The 5,725-nt window shown below is 39.3% G+C and overlaps 1 non-coding gene across 1 annotated transcript; it reads left to right on the top strand.

The window, feature by feature from the left end:
- Window positions 1-1,851: 1,851 nt before the first annotated feature.
- On the top strand, window positions 1,852-1,935 carry Trnas-gga (transfer RNA serine (anticodon GGA)). Its single transcript is given in 2 exon segments — window positions 1,852-1,891; window positions 1,901-1,935. It is a non-coding gene; the product is annotated as a tRNA-Ser (tRNA).
- The last annotated feature ends 3,790 nt before the right edge of the window (window positions 1,936-5,725 follow it).

The following is a 5,725-nucleotide window of genomic DNA, read 5'->3' as shown; positions in this document are numbered from 1 at the left end:
TCTGGTTACAATGGTGGGCCGAGGGGTGTTGCTGTTTCTTTGCCGGTTGGTTTATGCTACTGACTCGTGGTTTCGTCTTTTTATTATTTTAAAATTATTCGTCTGATTGAGGGCAGGTGGTAGGGAAGAACTGATTTGGGTGGCACCTCATTCGTGCCTGGTAGTTTGTGTTTCTTATTATTTTTTCATTAGTTACTCTGGATTATGCTTCTTTCGTTACAGTTTGACCTTCTAACATTATTATTTCTTGTTATGTCGTTATTTCCTTCTTGTCAGCCTCGATCTTTGACTCAATTGGAAGTTCAAATGCGGTAAGTTTCTTTTTATGTAGCCACTTTTATGTCTTCCTTTTCGATGCTTCTGTTACACTTCTCTTATTTTTACTGTCACTTCTGGTGTATCGATTTTACTGAGTGTCAATTTGGCGCTACTGTAGTTGGAGTGACTTTAGTGTAGTATAGTTATCGGTTGCAAGGTTTGGTCACTTTTGCGTTTTATTTCTTTGCGTGTGCAGTAATGTGCGCAAATATTTTCATTTTTTGAAAGTCTAGTCGCATTCTATAGTTCACTAACAAGATCATTTGTTAAGCACGTTTCTGATATGCTATAAGATTTTTGCGCAACAAACAGCAGTATGGGAATCGGTTACTAGAAGTAACGCAATACATAGGTTGCTTCTAGTTACCGATTCCAACTATTCGACGGTTCATTATTTTGACCGTTTTTGCAGTACTTGTGGGAAATATAATATAATACATGCACTCGTAATTGCTCTCGTGTTCTTATTTATTTCAGTCATCTTCAACTCGTTTAAATAAAATTCGCACTTAAATAATAGTCGCGTTAAATGCATTATTTTATAGCATGTTACATTCGTATGTTTAAGAGTATGATCCGTTCCATTTATAGATTGCCCATCGCAGCATCTTTGCCTTACGTATGACGTCATTGGTCAAAGCCGACGGGTGGTATCGGCCACTAGAATTTATCCGTATAAAATATGAAGTCCATCAAAATTGAAACTAAGACACGTAATCGTGAAAATAATCAAGCTTTCAGTTGTACATCAAGTCAGTTTATTGTGAGTGTAAAGCGCTGTAAAGACGGGTTTCAAGTAAATGAACGACGAATAGGTACTTGAAATGTCAAATCAATTGTCAACTCAATTATAACAACTTCAAGCCAGTTGTTGAATGAAATATGTAATGAAATTTCAACAGAATATGAGGAAATGCATAATGAAATGTCAACTCAGTTAGATGACCTACCCACTAAATGTAATGAAATGTCCACTAAAAATTGTGAAATGTCATCTGATCTAAAACGAATGACGATTCGATACAATGAAATGTTCTCTGCTTATAATGGGATGTCATCTCATAAAAATGAAGGGTAAACTGTGCCAGGTGGTACGTTACCTCAGTGAGAAGTAATTTACTCTAAGATGTCGTTTAATCATAATGAAAAATTAAATTCAGGACTTCCACACGTAGAGCAAAACTCTCACATCTATGACTCGTCTCAGAAAGACGATTTGGCAGGTATAGTTAATATCGAATTAAACTCCGTTGGAACTGTATTAGGTAAAGATTTACCAGACTGGCGACGTAATGCCACGTCTCATATTACTAGTGTATAACAGGAACAGTCGGTTGTGGAACAAACAGTACCTGATACACCGCCCTTTGGTCATATCTATATTTACACACATACTACACAAGCAACCGTACCGAACATGGCACAGGGCGCCATGTACCACTACCAGTCATATCCCTTTCTGTTCCACTCGCAACTAGAACGAGGGAAAAATACTTTCTATAAGTATCCGTACGATCCCTAATTTCCCTGCCGGCCAGAGTGGCCGAGCGGTTAAAGGCGCTACAGTCTGGAACCGCACGACCGCTACGGTCGCAGGTTCGAATCCTGCCTCTGGCATGGATGTGTGTGATGTCCTTCGGTTAGTTAGGTTTAAGTAGTTCTAAGTTCTAGGGGACTTATGACCACAGCAGTTGGGTCCCATTGTGCTCAGAGCCATTTGAACCTAATTTCCCTCATCACATCTTCGTGGTCTTTAAGCGAAATGTTGGCGGCGCCAGAAGTGATCTGCAATCGGCCTCAAATGCCATTTCTCAGAACTTTCTCAATAGTGAGTCGTGAAAAGAGAGTCGTCTTCCCCACAGGATTCCAATTTCAGTGCACGAAAAATCTCCGCCGTACTTGCATGCTGATCGAACTTACCGATAAAAATATCTAGTAACTCGCCTCTGAATTTCTTCGATGTCTTCCTTAAATCCGACATGGTGGGGATCGCAAACACTCGAGCAGTACTCAAGAATGGATCTCACTAGCGGGATGTACGCCGTTTCCTTCACAGATGAGCTACACTTCCGTGAAATACTCCCAATGAAACGAAATGGATCATTTGCCTTACCTAACAGCAACCTGACGTGTTCATTCCAGGTCATATCGCTTTGCAACGTTACGCTAGATGCTTAATCGACGTGACTGTGTCAAGCAACTCACTACTAATGCTTTATAATATGTTAGTGGATTATTTCTCCTATTCATCCCAATCAATTCATATTTTCCTACACTTAGAGCGGTCTGCCAATCTCCCCACCAACAAAAAATTCTGCGTGACAGGGGAAGATATGCAAGTGTCAATAAGCAACCTTGATGAAATTTGGCGGGTGTGCAGAGGGGGCAAAACTGTGCAGTACGCATTTTTTTTTTTTTTTTGTTCGTGCCCAGTTTCTTTTTTAAGGGGTAAAACTCACTCCACAAGGGAATTTGGCACTTTAGGTGTATCTGGAATATATTCGATACGATGATATATAAAAAATGTTTTCCATGTGAAAGCTGATACGTAGTTAATGTTGTTAAAAGCTGTATAATCAACGTTTGTAATAATCTGAAGTTTTTGTAAAATATCCCACCACCATAAACAAATTCTGAAAAAGAAAATTTTTGTCACAACATAAGTTAAAGAAGTTTCCAGTTTTCAAGCCATCTATATCCCTGTGTAATGAAACTGGTTTCAGAAATACCTTTTTCTGAAAATAAACTGTACACGTCCACTATAATTATCCGGGCTGTTACGCCGTGCTCGGTTGATGAATTCTGTGTCAATTCTTAATAGCGAGCCAGTGGGTGTGTTGGACCTTCCACCGAGCTACGGACCCCCTTGAAGATGTCTTCCGCAGTCGGAGACGAAACGTTGGGAATTGACACAGAATTCATCAACCGACCACGGTATAACAGCCCGGATAATTATAATGGACATGATATTTCCGGCCGTGAAAGTCTAGATTTTAGTATAAACTGTACACGGTATACTGCCAGAGTATTTTCAACATGAAACTTCCTGGCATTTTCAACTTGCCTAATTAAAATACTTACCGTTCATTACTATTGTAACTATTTATTTTATTATATTTTAATTTTAAATAGTTATTTTACGTTTTACCTTCATGGTCTTTCGTTTCTTAGCTTATTGTTTCACATATGTGTCTTTTTAATTACAAATAATAATGAACTATTATTATAACAGAAAAAATAACAATAATGATAATCTGTAAGGTAATGCCTTCTTTTACACCATGCATTTACAATGAACAAAATTTCTTCACGTAATATAACGACGGAGAAGACATATAAAACAAAATTCAGCAGGATTTCAAATTGTCACGGGTGATCCTTTAAATACACTGCTTCGTATCAGGCATATTTCAGTATCAAGGTGAGCCTTGGTGAAGAGAACTGATTGTGAGCTAGTGACTGCAGCTTCATCGTACTGTTTCTTCAGTGCAGATTGACATCGTAACCATTTAAGAGAACTAGATCTGAAAGTCTTCTCACAAAGTTCTTCCAACATCGAAAACCTTAAACTTTCCACGGCTCTGACTGGCCATAGTTATGTTGTATTTAGTAGAAGAATGAATAATATCCCGGTGTACGAATGATAAATATCTTATTTGATTTCAGCACATTAAATCAGTTGAAAGTGGGACTCCTTTTTGTGGGGCTATATTAAAGATAAGTTGAGCTGAAGACGGCAGTTTAGGAGGTCATCGACAGCACTGATGTCCCGTCACTTCAGCGGGTCACGCAGAATTTCGGTATTCGTCTGCACCGCATCACCGCCAATGATGGCAGGCCTATCGAACATGTTATAGCCGCGCGGAGTTGCCGCGCGGTTTAGGGCGCCGTGTCACGCACTGCGCGGCCCCTCCCGCCGGTGGTTCGAGTGCTCCCTCGGGCATGGGTGTGTGTGTAGTTCTTAGCATATGGTAGTTTAAGTGATGTGTAAGTCTAGGGACCGATGACCTCAGCAGTTTGGTCCCTTAGGAATTCACACATATTTGAACATGTCATAACTTAAATCTGAATATCTGCAGTGATGGTTACATGTAGCATAAAGTATTTGCGCGCCGTATTTTGTAACCAATTTACGTTTTTTTCATATAATTCAATAACTGTATGTGACAATAAAGACAATCTAACCACTTATCACTGAGGTTAACAGAAAAATGGCCTTTTTTCTCGTTGTCAATGTGATGTGTCCCACCACTCAGACATTCAGTTTTGAACAGTTGCATCGTTTTATTTTCATTTTATTTTGCGGAATACGTTGCAGAACCACATTTGGTTGAAAACTATTGAGTGATTTAGGACGAGATGTGGAACATATGTACATTTAATTATTTTTATAAATATAATGTAGATGTAGACAGTTGAATGACGCGATTTTATCGTAGTGTCTATAATCTTACCCCCAAAAGCGTCAGCAGATTTCGGCTTCCTAAAAGATGTTCTCTGATGTCGAGCTGCGTGCGATCTTCAAGACATAGGACTTGATGAAACGAAGTTTCAAAAGAAATTTCTTACCTGCTTCAGTTCTCGAAGTTCTCCACAACGATAAGTAAAGCAAACAGCAGAGAAAATATTCCAAAACGTATAGAAGGCATGACGAAAGGAGTGTACCTTAGTTTCCTTGGCTTCAGGGAATGTTAGAGATATAAGGTGGCAGCATCACAGTACACTCGCAGGCGACACAATGTGACATTCATGCTCAGCCCATCATCGCTCTGTTGAATCACAGAACCATGGAAGTTGGTGAGGACGGAAAGCTGGCGATGAATGACAATAACTCGCGTTGTATGAAGCCAAATGTTCGTCCAAGGCATATTTCATTACACCACAGTAGCGGGAGGAATTCGCGTTGACATATCTTCATTAACATGTGGATTTATACTCCCCAAAATGAGGCATCGACAAGAGGTTTTTGTAACTCACTAATCACCGTACGCCACATTTTATCAGATGTACTTTATATTTTGACAGATGGGAACAGAACAGACATAATAGAGATCAGTTTTCTGTTTTAATGGGACGAGTGTGATAAGCTGTTGTGCAAAAAACTGAAAGATAGTGTTGCAAATTACATTCAGAACGACAATTTCAGTGTTATTCAAGATGGTTCTCGTATCCTGTTTTTGTGCAGTGACCAGATAATCACGTGTCCCAGACGTAGTATTTCTTAATTTTATTTGTCACCGTTAATGAATTAGTACTTGAGACCATTCATGCTGTCTTTTACGGATAGGTGTGTATGTCTGTGTGTGTGTGTGTGTGTGTGTGTGTGTGTGTGTGTGTGTGCGCGCGCAAATGTGTATATGTTTTAGGAGAATGTTTACTTGTTAGCCTTAATCGTCTCATTATACTT

Source organism: Schistocerca serialis, chromosome 8 (genome assembly GCF_023864345.2).
Source record: "Schistocerca serialis cubense isolate TAMUIC-IGC-003099 chromosome 8, iqSchSeri2.2, whole genome shotgun sequence".
In the NCBI taxonomy this organism is placed as follows: domain Eukaryota; kingdom Metazoa; phylum Arthropoda; class Insecta; order Orthoptera; family Acrididae; genus Schistocerca; species Schistocerca serialis.
Note: the sequence above shows the minus strand (reverse complement) of the source record. Positions and strands in the feature narration are given on the sequence as shown.